This window comes from Anser anser (assembly GCF_964211835.1).
Source record: "Anser anser genome assembly, chromosome: Z".
Taxonomy (NCBI): Eukaryota; Metazoa; Chordata; class Aves; order Anseriformes; family Anatidae; genus Anser; species Anser anser.
The window spans coordinates 74,407,984-74,421,450 of record NC_139723.1 but is presented as its reverse complement, the minus strand read 5'-3'; the positions used below and the strand labels follow the sequence as shown (position 1 = coordinate 74,421,450).

Sequence of the window (13,467 nt, the reverse complement as noted above, 5' to 3'; positions counted from 1 at the left end):
GGAAGGAGGGGTGGGAGTGTTGCCCTCTGTGTTAGGGAAGGGATTGATTGCGAAGAGCTGCCTCTGAGAAACAGTCACGGACAGGTTGGGAGCTTGTAGGTGAACGTTAAGGACCACAGCAATAAAGGATGCCTTCTGGTTGGGGTCTGCTACAGGCTGCCTGATCAAGGGGAGCTTGTTGATGAGGCATTCTTGTTTCAACTACAAGAAGCAACACGCTTGCACGTTCTCATCCCGATGGGGAACTTCAACCACATGGATGTCTGCTGGGAAAGCTACACAGCAGGCTGTGAGCAATCCAGGAGTCTCCTGGAATGTAGTGAGTATAACATCCAGGTATTGGACAAACCAACCAGAGGAGAAGCATTACTGGACCTGGTGCTCATCAGTGCGGATGAACTCATTAAAAGGTTAAGATTGGAGGCAGTCTGGGCTGCAGTGACCAGGCCTTGGCTGAGTTTGTGATGTGGAAGGATATGGGACTGACAAAGAGCAAAGTCAGGACCCTGAACTTCCAAAGAGTGAACTTCCAGCTGTTTAAAAACCTAGTTGATGAGATCCCCAGAACACTGACCTTAGGGACAAAGGAGCTCAAGAGAGCTGGTGACTCTTTAATGATGCTTTTCTTAGAGCACAAGAACTCTCCATCCCCTTGTGTAAGAAATCAAGCAGGGAGGATAGGAAACTGGGATGGCTGAGCAAGGACCTGCTGGTCTAACTGAGGCAGAAGAAGGAAATGCACAGGCAGTGGAAGCAGGGACATGCGGCCTGGGAAGTGTACAGGGATGCTGTCTGGTTGTTCAGGGATGGGATCAAGAAAGCCAAGGCACAGATGGAACTGAGCTTGGCAAAGGATGCAAAGAATAACAAGGAGGGATTCTGTAGGTACATAGGCCAGAAAACAAAGGCCAAGGAAAGTGTGCCCCCTCTGATAAATGAGAAGGGAGAACCGGTAATGACAGATGTGGAGAAGGCTGAGGTGCTTAACTTCTTTGCCTTGGTCTATGCTGCTAGTCAGGCTTCCCATGTCTCTTGTTTCCCTGGACATGTAGGTGATGGCTGGGGGAGCAAAGTCCCTCCCAGAGTAAGTGAAGAGCACCTCTGTGCCTGGGATGATCATGGAACAGATTCTTCTGGAAGCAATGTCAAGGCACATGCAGGAAAAGGAGGTGATCCAAGACAGTCAGCATGGCTTCACCGAGGGCAAATCATAGAATCATTTGGGTTGGAAAAGACCTTCAAGATCATCAGGTCCAACCATACCCTTACCACCAATGTAACTCAATAGACCATGTCCCTAAGCACAAGGTCCAACCTTTCCTTGAACACCCCCAGGGACAGTGACTCCACCACATCCCTGGGCAACCTGTTCCAATGCCTGACTGCTCTTTCTGAGAAGAAACATCTCCTAATTTCCATTCTGAACCTCCCCTGGCACAATTTGAGGCCATTCCCTCTTGTTCTATCACTGGTTACCTGCAAGAAGAGGCCGACCCTCAGCTCCCCACAACTTCCTTTCAGATAGTTGTAGAGAGGTCTCCCCTGAGCCTCCTCTTCTCCAAACTAAAATCATGCCTGACCAATCTGGTGGTCTTCTATGATAGAGTGACTGCATCAATGGACAAGGGAAGACTGACCAATGTCATCTAACCGGACTTCTGTAAAGTCTTCGACATGGTCTCACAAAAGATCCCAATCTCTAAATTGGAGAGAGATGGATTTGAAGGTTGGACCATTTGGTGGATAAGGAATGGGCTTGAAGGCTGCACCCAGAGAGTGGTACCAGGTCAGTGGCTCTACGTCGAGGTAGAGGCTCGTGACAAGTGGTGTCCCTTAGGGGTCCAATTGGGACCAGTATTGTTTAATGTCTTTATCAAGGTCACAGACAGTGACGGCTTCAAAGAAGAAAGAACACAACTCTGTATCTGCAAGTACAACACCTAACTACAACATCACACCAAAAATGTCCAGGTGGAGGTCAGTGACGAGTGGTGTCTCTCAGGGGTCTGTTCTGGGACCAGTACAGGTTAATATCTCTATCAATGACATAGACAGTGGGATCGAGTGCACCCTTGGCAAGTTTGTAGATGACACTAAGCTGAGTGGTGCAGTTGATACAACAGAAGGAATGGATGCCATCCAGAGGGACCCGGACAAGCTTGAGAAGTGGGCCCACATGAAACTAATGAGGTTCAACAAGTCCAAGTGCAAGGTGCTGTACCTGGGCCGGGGCAATCCCAGACATGAGCACAGACTGGGAGAAGAACCCACTGAGAGCAGCCCTGCAGAGAAGGACTTGGGGGCTCTGGTGGACAAAAAGCTCGACATGAGCCAGCAGTGTGTGCCTGCAGCCCAGAAGGCCAACTGCGTCCTGGGCTGCACCAACAGAGGGGTGGGCAGCAGGTGGAGGGAGGGGATTGTGCCCCTCTGCTCTGCCCTTGTGAGGCCCCACCTGCAGTGCTGCGTCCTGGTCTGGGGCCCCCAGCACGAGAAGGATGTGGGGCTGTTAGAGCGGGTCCAGAGGAGGGCCACGAAGTTGATCAGAGGGCTGGAGTACCTCTCCTATAAATAAAGGCTGTGAGAGCTGGGGATGTTCAGCCTGGAAAAGAGATGGCTCCAGGGAGACCTCATCGCAGCTTTTCAGTACTTAAAGGGTGCTTGTAAAAATGATGGAGAACAACTTTTTGCTTGAGCAAACAATGACAGGACAAGGGGGAATGGTTTTAAACTAAAAGAAGGGAGATGGAGATTAGAGGTTAGGAGGAAAATCTTTACTGTTAGGGTGGTGAGGCCCTGGCACAGGCTGCCCAGAGAAGCTGTGGATGCCCCATCCCTGGCAGTGCTCAAGGCCAGGCTGGATGGGGCTTTGGGCAGCCTGGTCTGGTGGGAGGTGTCCCTGCCCATGGTGGGGGGCTGGGACCAGGTGATTTTTAAGGTCCTGTCCAACCTGAACCCTTCTATGAATCTTTGAAAACTAAAGAAGGAAGGAAAAGAGTGGACAATCCTGTACCAGGTAATAGTGTCTAATGAGACAGTTAAAACGAGGAAAAGTCTCTGGGTTTGTGCAACAACTTAAACCATTGAAATTGATCAATGAGGGCATTGTGACAGTCAAAGCTGCAAAACTTTATCTGATAAGGGCTGAAGAGAGCAAGTTCAATCCTGATGTATACTGATTTTTACACTAGAGACTGATATGACCCTTTCAGGTAAAAAAATAACAATAAAACAATCTTAAAAATGAAAAATAAAACCAGCTTGGCTGAAAAGAGAAACAGAAATTAAATAATCTGCTTAAAGTTTCTCAGAATTTATACTGAAAGGATGTTTTTTTGCATGGGAACTATTAAGAAGTGTTCTAAAAATAGAGTTTAAAATGAGTTTCTTGTGACTTACCTAACAGATATTCTTATTTTGGAATGTGTAAAAGCAAATTCTGTTTTATCTCAATAAATTGCAAGCAGATTTGCTTGGTCATTGAATATGTTTTTATTTTATTGTATGCTGATCTATACTTTAAACAGGTTACCTCTTAGAAAGGACTTTTTTTTTTCCTTCCTCTCTTAGCTTTCAGAAACAAATTTTTATTTTTTATTTTTTTTAATTAATTTATTTATGTGCATTATTAACATTGCATGCTAGTATTTGACTCATTTTGGAAAAACTTGGTGTACCAAGAAACGCTTATCAAATGTGACAGATCTTGATCAAATAAACATTTTTCCTTGTATAGTAAATTGGTTTTGTTAATATTAAATATGCAATTTTATTTCACTCAGCTGCCCCTCCGCTAACTGCCCATATCTGTGGGCAGACTTGGTAGACCCTTCCATGGTTTCCAGTAGTTCCAGGATGGAACCCTTTACTATCATTTTTTTTTTTTTTTAAATCTCACAATTACTGGATTATTTTGTGTGGCTTAAGCAAGTCATTAAAAATATGTCTATATGTATTAACAACAACAACAACAAGGACCCCTTAGCTTCCAGTATATCTTTCTTATATTCGTCTAAAAAAACTTGCATAGCACAAGCTGTAATTGTAATTTCCACTGAGTAGTAGTTAGCTTAGGCATAGAAATCTAGGTTCAGAGTAGCTAGCAATACTAGCACTGCAAGGAATTCCTAGCTGGCCACGGTCCTCATGCCCCGCCAGTCTCCTCATAGGCTTTAAAGGTATAAATAGAGATACCCTGGCATATCTCTCTTCCTGTCCTTCCAAGCTTCCAGAAGGGATGACTCCTACTGTGCTTTGTTGCTATAGAAAGGTCTGGCTCATGGTTTGGCAGCTCAAAAGACTGTATAGGAAAACATGTCTTTGGTGGAGATTAAAAATGACTATCGGTCTCCCTTTCTAAATGAGAAGGGAGAAACCTAATGGCATTGATGGACAAGGTCTCAGTATCAGAAGTGACTTTGGCTGGAGGTCCTACGTGAACTTCAAACATTGGATGATTTGAGGAAAGACATGTTCTTACTTCAGTGTTGTTACTGGCAGTCTCCTCCTTCCTGCCCTGTTACTGAGTATGGGCTAAAATGCCACATTTCTGAATTGTTAGTAATGCCACAGGATGATAAAAATTTAAACGTATCAGGCTGGAATTTCAGAGCAAAGCCAGTTTTATTTAGACTGCTACTTGAACTTCTGCATTTTCTTCAGTGCAATTTTTCTGTCTCAAAATTCTCAGCCATTTTTCCATGCTGTGCTGCAAGGCTGGTACCTGTTTCAAGCTAGGAAGGAGTTTAATAAAAATAAGAGGAAGATCTTTAGAGAGAAGACATCCTTCGTCTGCAGTATGTAAGGATCATTTTAAACTCTCTCTCTTTACAACTCATTTTGCATTATTTTTAGCCTTTTCTCTGGCTTATCTTTCCAATTTCTCATTTTCCTCCTGGCAAAGATTCTGTTCTTCAGCTTCCGGTGGTGAGTAATTTCTGGTGAAGACATTGAAAATTTCTTATTTCTTGGTGAGAAAAAACAGTACTCTTAATATAAAATCCAATGATATTTTTGCTATATGAGGACAGGGAAGAGGGAGCTAAATCACTGCCTCAATGATTTGCCGTTGTCAGCTCTTGGTGGACATCACCAAAACATAAATTTTAAGGAGATGTTTGAAGGAGGACAGTGAGGCAGCTTTGTGATTTCTTGCAGAAAGCTCCTCTTGAGGGTGAGGACCAACAAAGTGGGTGGCAGGAGAAGGTACTTGTTTAGAAATTTGACAGTGAATTATGGCAGTCTGAAGGAGGGCTGGTAGGAAGGGCCCATCTCCTTTGTTTCATTTGATCTCTTGGTATGGGATGGGAGATGCAAAGCAAGCTGGGGTAGGTAGTGACTGGTCTAGAAAGTGCAGATAAGGAGTTGTAGGTGATCACACAGAGCAATGTGCAGGTGATGTAATCTATAAAGATCACAGGAAGAAAACAGCAGAAGCTTTGCCAACAATCACGGCTGTCTCCCATTTACTCCTTTCTGCTTCAATTTTTTTCTTCTTTTCTGTGTGTCTGAAAGTAATAAAGGTGATGCCAAGAAATGATTGGGATGATGGAAGTTTTTCTTTAAAACTGTGAATGCACTCACTATAATTGCATTAGTGTTTTTGATAGGTACAGGTGTAGAGGACTTAGTGCTTCCTCATTTTGGCAGCATGTTTAGCACATATGCTATCCAGTAAATGTTGTTTTCATGTTGGGGTTCTTTCTTTATGTGGGAATGATAGTGTGGCTGTGGTTTCCTGAGCGCTCTTTTCTGCCTCCAGGATTAGAGCTGTAGTTCAGGTCATCAGCATCCAGACACTAATCTGTGTTTTTTCTATTGCACTAGTAGGGACAGTATGAAAAACAACAACAACAAAACAACAACAAAAACCTGTAATTGATATAAATTACTTTGTAATCTATCTTGATTCTTAGTCATTCAGCATGGATAGCCCTGAACAGAACAATGCACGTATAAATTAATAGAGAAAGCAGAACCACTAGTGAAACTGAAAAAAGGGGGTAAAAAGTCACCTTTATAGTGTGTTTACAACACTATTAATAAACAGTTCAGCTTAACCAGCCTGACTATCTTTCTACCACATCTGAGTTCCTCTGGAAGTATATAGGTATCCAGATGAAGTTCCTTACTGGGTCAGTGAAGTGATTCCAGGTAACTAAGATAAATATAGCTGTAGATTCTCAGCAGTTTTGTGATCCCAACAAGTGACTTCCCTGTGGCGTCCACAGTAAAACTGCTGACTGGATACTTGCCAGCTCGCGAATGTGCATTGGAACAATATTTTTCTATTTAATGTTGTTTGATAAATATATATTCAGTTGTTGCCATAATAAAATGCTGTAGAAGTCCCAGTTGTAGGATCTGCTTAATGCAGTCTGCCCTGTGCCACCTGCTGTGCTTGCCTGATGGATGCCATGCTTCCATTCAGGACTTCTCCCTTGTAACTACAAATGTGTGAACAGAAAATCTTTTCCAAGTGCTCTTATTTACAGTCCTGGAAAATGGACTGAGATCAACACACAAGGTCATGAAGTGTCTAGGGAAAACAGTAGTGCTTATTTCCAGACATCATAGTGGCATAGTTTCTTACTCGCTCACAAGCTGCATGTGACATCGTCATTTAAAATGTATTCTCTGATCTATCCAGAGCTGGTTAGCAATTCAAGGTATGTGCCTTTCATGGGGTTGAGTTGTTCATATGCTCTGTAGAGCACTGATTTTAATTGGCTTGAAACAACAGGGCATTTGGTAGTTGATTTGTATTTCATAAAAAAGATGCACATGCCTGAAAGAGTAGGCTAATTGTGTGGTTGAACAGGATGAGAGGAGTAAATAAATGTTCTCCCAGCATGGGCTATCCCACTGAAGCAAATATAGCAGAAAAACTTTTGTCTGTATTTTGTGGCTTTGCAGGGATAAATCTTACCCAGGAAAATAATCATACTGACTTCAGTAGGAGTAGCAATGCTTGTAACTGGATTACTCTTAACAGAGTAGTAGAATCAGACCTGAAGTGTTTACCTGCTATTTTTAACCTAAAGAGACATTATCTAAAGCAGCCACACCAAGAAAAACAAATAAAAATATTTTCTAGAAAAAAAAAAAAATTGGTTTGTCTCAGAGATGAGAGGCTGTGTTCTTCCAGGATTCAGCCCATTTAAAGGAGCTGTGCTGATCACTGGCCATGATTGTGTCTCCTCATGGCAGATCCTACATGAAAACTTGTAGCGAATCATTCATAGAACATACTAATCCTTGAGTACATACGTAGTTTCATTATATTATAAAAAATAGGTGTTATAAAATAGGGTTATAAAAAATAGGTGTTTTCATAATTCCTGAAGTGGAGAGAATTTTCTAATGTGAGGGGAAGGCCATACCACCAAACAGTTTGTACAGAGCTAGTGTAACTAGTCAAATGGACATGTATTATGGATCCATGGTCATTCTGCTACTGCTGGAAGTCTGCTGTCCCAGGTAGGTGTCTTCTCTGCCTACATCTGGGGCTGATCCTGCTCACTGTTGCTATAGATTTGAGAAATGCTTGGTTAGTGCATGCTGTAGCCCGTAGCATAACCTTCTCCTGGAGAAATGTTGCAGCTCTGGCTCTGCAGCAGGTTTATTTGTCTGTCTGGATCTCAGACAGATGCTGACTTGTTTGCTACTTGGACAAACTGTCTGTCTGTAAAACTCTGCATGAACAATACTCTGAAGAAAACAACCTGCTACCATTCTCTCATACACCAGTATTTCAATGAGTAATGCTTGCTCGGCTTGTCTCGTGTTCAGTGATACTTTCCTCTATGCTATGTGCATTCCTGTTGCTTAGTATCATTTGTTTTTATTTTGGTCTTTCTAGGAGAGGCTGTGTAGCGATCGGGCCCAATCTGGCTTCCTCTGAAGTCTGAGAAAATATTGGCCTTGAACCAGCAAAGCACTTACGGTCCGATAATGCTCCTATAAAATTCAATGGCAAGACTCCCACTCCCTTCAGCAGTGCAGCCCAAAGCGCTGGGATTACTCAGTTGCTTAAAGTTATGCATATGCCTGAATGTTTTGCTGTTTGCAGCCCTAACCAATAAAAACAGGTCTGGAAACCTGAATTTCCATGGAGAAGGACTTTAAATATTAATCACCAAAAAGGAGAATGGCAGTCAGCTTTTTTGTCTAGACAGCATTCTAGAGAGTCCTTCTAGAAAAGGACCCAGCCTTTTGATTTGCTTCAGGAAAAGTTATTGTTTTGAATTGAATGTTATTGAATGGTTTTGATATCCAACAGAAATGAGTTGTGGGATATTTCAGGAGCTGAATGGAAATGGAAGCCTCAAAAATTCTTTCCTGAACCTGAAATTCAAAATGAGATTGAGTTCTGTGAAGAAGAGAAACCACTGGAAATGTGTGCAGAGCAAGAAATGTAGCATGGCATTGAAGTCCCGTCTGGTTTACCTGGCTATATTCAGCTCCTTTGGCTCCAGTAGTATCAAAATCTGTAAAGAAAAGTAATTTTTAGCAGTTTCCTCTTATTTTGACATTTCCTCCCTTCCCTTTACTCCACAGAGCAGATGCTCGTTCAGTGTGTTTATCAAAGTGTCAGCCTAGCCTTGTGCTCCACCACAGCTCCCAGGGAAGACCGTACAGAAATGCAGACTTTGGCATTGAAGGGTTTGGCTCAAAAGCCACTAAACTCTGCAGAAACATGCTAGATTTTGGGCAGGTCTGGATCAGTATCATTTAGACAAAAATGTAGTATATTACAGCTAGAAGTTGATTGCTCCAATCCTCTCTCATTTAAACCCTGCTTAATAACTTATTCAAAATGAGAAACATTGTGTACACAGATGTCAGCGGAAGCTTTGCCACTGAATTCATCTGAGCCATGATTTTTCCTACAGTATATGGTAATGCGTCTTTCAGGTAACCTTGTTTCCAGGTATCTTACACCATAGTGTCTCCAGACTTGTTAAAAACACCCTGTATGACTTTTTTATTTTATGTGCTAATAAACAAAAATGTATGCATACAAAATAATCTAGTTCTCATATGCACTTACTAGCATATTGAAGTTTTGGATGGTGACACAATCATTGGATACAACTGTAGTACCTTCCACTCTATATCTGATGAATGACTGCAGCTGCCATTCAAAGTGAGGCCCTTGACTCCTGAGCTGTTGAACAACATGCCTGTAAACTCTGAGGCGACCAAAAAGTAGTGCTCTAAGGAAAGTGCAGGATGTTCTGATAGTCATCACGTCCCTTTCAGCAACTGTTCCGCTTTGCATTCTGCCCACAGAAAATGTGTATTTATAAAAAAGGAGTGAAAAAGATCAGCATAAATAAATATGCCTAATCCCTAATAAAAGGACTGCCAAAAATAAAAAATCTACCAATAAAAGTAAAGAAAAAAATGTTGCAGGGCTGATGCCATAATTTGCTTGCATAACAGCAGCACTACAACTCTGCACATATACCTTTTTTTCATTTATTTTTTTTTTCAATGGAAATGTTGGCCCTTGGAAATATAGTTTAATAGGAGCTACAAAGTGTTACACCCCACTGTGCTGGCAGGTAGCTACCAGGCAGGAACTCAAGGCTTCGGGTCCCAGCTGTATTTCTGTCTTGCTGTGTGACCTTGGGTAGGGTGCTGAACTTCCCCCAAAGTCAAAACTGTGCTCAGATGTCCCAGGCTGTAGTCTGTCTGTCTTTGCTATGGCTGGCATTTCTTGGTGCTCAGGTAGCAGTTTCTTGAAGCATCTGCTCAGACTGAGAGGTGCTGGGCTATATGATGCTGCACTGTTTGAGCGTGTTCACTCAGATCAGTTTTTGTAATTTAAAATCCTGGGTGTAGCCAGTTAAGATGAAATTCAATTGACCCTTGATGCAGTTTGTTTCCTTCTGTTTGCAGTTACAAAATGCAAACAATGTGTTACTGGATGGTACTTGCCTCACTGTATTTATTAGTATTACTAATACAATGTTTACAATTTACTCTGTAAATTGATAAAACTGCACCTTGACCCAGAACAGTGGTTTTCAACCTCTTCTTCCTAGACTCCTGGGGAACGTGTCACTTCTGAAAGCTCTGCAACTGCAAGTCTTCTCCTGGGGACTCTAAATTAGGGCTTGGAAGATGACACCAAGTAATAGTCTGTCTTTCGCAAGAATGAATTTTGTGCTGCATGTATAAGAAGTACTGCCCTTCCCTGATGCCTATCTACCAAACCTAAAAACTGCAACAATAAATCTACATTGGCAAACATTTTAGATATTGTGCTTGTGGGTACCCTATAAAACCAAATCAGTTCTACAAAAGCAAATGCATTTTATTGAAATGTTCAGGAAGCAAAGACAAAAGCAGAGAGCTTGTAAAGAGGACAAGCTGTAGGTTTTAAGGCATCCGCTCCTCTGCTTTTGCTTCCTTTGTATCTTCTTGTCCATTAAGGGATAACACGGCTCAGGAGAACCCAAGGGACTTCCCCATTGCAGGGGCTGCATTCTTCAAGGCAAAGAAAGCCATGTACATAAATTATGTGTGCTAATATACTGTTCATCCCACACTCCCCACGACACCCATAATCACCCAGCAGGACTCAAGTGAACATGAGCCACCCTCGTTAAAATCAACATGTTCGGTTGCTTTGCAATGTCTCAGTATTGACACTCACCCCATCGTCCTGCATGACAGTGAACAGCTGACAGAATAAATCAGGGTTCCTGGACATGACAAGAACTCACTTGACCTTACTTGACTTGACCTATAATATCTTGTTGGCGCGGGAGGAGAGCAGTCTTTCTCTAGTAAAGTAATTGTATCCTCACTAATTTTTCTTCGTCCTATTCAGAGCATGCTGTAGTGTGTGCATAGAGTGAGGGGATTTGTGAGGGAGGAAATACCTTTTCCTTCTTGAGGATTATTCTAGGAAACCGCAATATAAATCTTTATTCAGTGGAGAAGTATTTGTCCTGTGAAAAATGTTAATAGAAAAAAATCGTGTATAAACTGAATCAGAGGTAGAGTGAGAAAGATTCAGTGTTTAATTCCTGAATCTGATCATTGCTTTGCATGGGAGAGACTGGGGAAGTGTAAATTTAATTACTATATTTCTACAAATTATCACAGGGGCATAAACCTTGCGCACTAACCAGAAAATAATAGGAATAGCCTGCTGCAACAGGACTAGTAAACAGGACGAATTTCTCAAACTTACGCAGTCTGGCTCTTCTTGTATGCATTGTAAATCTGATTCAATCAACACTGTTTATTTTGGGGTGTGCGTGTTCAAAACCTAGAGACACAAGAGGTCTTTGCTCATTTTGCTCATATAAACTTCCCTGTGCTAGAATAGAGTTTATTGGGAGATTTCATAGTGAGCTAGGCATCTATTTCTGCATCTTCAACAGGCACATATCAAGTAGAAGAAAGAGAAGCTAATGAACTGCTCAGAAAGTATGTGGTAAATGAAAAAAATAATATAACCTCATTACAAATTTGTTTGCATTTTCCAACTGTTTTGCTCCATTTTAAGTAAAGTTATTACAATTAAAGTTATTACAATTGCAATAGCGACATCAATTTATAAGTATTAATTTACAAGATGAGTCATCTTCAGTGTGCTAGGCCCTGGGAAAACTGAGACCTTACCATAAAATATATCTCATTTTAGGTACTGCAGTTCTTACAGGTGCATTCAGACAGAGAAATCACACATTTACTCATTTACTTTCCTGTGCTGTTTACACTGACCAGACAAAACAAAACAAAACAAAAGACACACCTTTTCTCTTAATTTAAGCTCTATTTCTGCATGATTTTTGCATGAATTAAGTAATAATATAACCTGATAAGTAATTTTCCCACCCCGACTACCGATCAATTATTAAGTAATACGTACCATTTATTCTTGACTAGAAATTTCTTACTGAGGTTCACAGTATGCTGGACTTAGCTCCCAAATGTTTGAAAGATGCTGGTACTCATATGTTTTATATATAAAATTTTGGCATGGATTTTTACCTTTGTTTCTAAGCTTGTATGCTCATGGTCTTATATAAAACCAAGACAACAGGTTTTTTCTTTATATTACTGTATATCTACCTACTTTCTCTGTAGTAATCTTGCCAACATATATGAATGTTTGGTATATTTATGTTTCAGCCACATAAGTGCCTTCAGTTTATGGAAACAAGATGCAGTGTGAAAGTACTTTGACACAAGATCAGTCCTCACTTATCTGAAGTGAGTCACAACTGTGCAAGGCTGATTTCAGTTTATTCGACATAAATGAGCCATGCCATCCTGAGAAATTTATCCCTACGTTTGAAGAAACAATTCTTTAGCTTCATCCATCATGAGATAATATTATGGCTTTGATAAAAGAGAGTCACGTGTATGCAGAACATCACCTGTTACCTTAACTAAAACTTCCAAGGGTAAAGGCAGTATTCATTAAAAAGATTATATCAAGGTAAGGGAGAGGGCTTACAGTTTCAACGTTCTGATTTTCTTTCAAACACTTATTCATCCCAACCATTGATTTTCATTAATTTATTTTGTCCTGAGGAATTCAAGTTTTATCCCAGCATACCAGCTTGGTACTGCAGTGAGGAGAAAGACAGGCTCTTACTGGGTTTTCTACTGGCAAGCCTCCACCAGCTTCAGCGAAGTTATACTTGTTTACATGCACTGAAAATTTGGCTCAGTGCCTGGATGTGTGATAAAAGTTATCTACCTGCTCCTACTTTTTCAGATAGAGACATCCTGTGCATATCTTGGCTTTCTTCTTTCGTTCCATTTAAGTCAGAGGAGGCCTCCAGATAAGGAAAGGCTGGCAGATATGAATAGTGCAGAGCATTAAACTGATACAATATTTGCAGGAGGCTGCTTTGAAAAAGAGTACTTGGAAAAATTTTCATAATGGCATAAGGATTGAACAATCTAAAATAGTGGCTCTCTTATGCAAGAATAGATGCTGAGGCCTTTAGTTGTAACCACTTCATTTGCCCAATTTTTTGTAAATACGTTTTGTAAATACACACTTTCACATTTATGCCATTTTATAGAAAAATAAAAGACAGTCGCCTTCTGGAAAGAGTATCTCTTTCTCCAAGTGTAGTGCCACATGTCAGTGGCAGGCAGCACTCTCTAGATGGCAGGTCTGCCTAAAAGCTTCTTGCGTCCATGTCCCAGCTGTCTTAACAGTCTGCTTTTCTAGCCTGCACTCAAATTTTCAGGAATTTGCTAGCATTTTCCTTTTAGATTTGTTATTACAAATTGAACATTGAACCAGGACATCTTCCTTCTTCATGTTCTGCCACTGGCTTTCACTTCCTTTCAGTCTTTTTTTTTTTTTTTTTTAATTAGCTTGAGGTTGCACTGTAAGTCTCTGACAAGTAAGAGTCCTTACTTGCAACTGGTGCAGTGCTGGGAGGTATGTGCCCTACATGTCAGGGAACATATTTTGCTAAATTC

General features: G+C 41.2%; 1 protein-coding gene across 1 annotated transcript in view; it reads left to right on the top strand.

The window, feature by feature from the left end:
• Positions 1 to 13,467, top strand: part of LOC310890054 (uncharacterized protein) — a 163,667-nt gene that overhangs the window by 14,957 nt on the left and 135,243 nt on the right. Inside the window, exon 1 of the transcript XR_014576988.1 lies at positions 4,598 to 4,797. The gene's annotated coding sequence lies outside the window, so the exon portion shown is untranslated. Of the gene's footprint in view, positions 4,798 to 13,467 lie in introns of the transcript that reaches the window.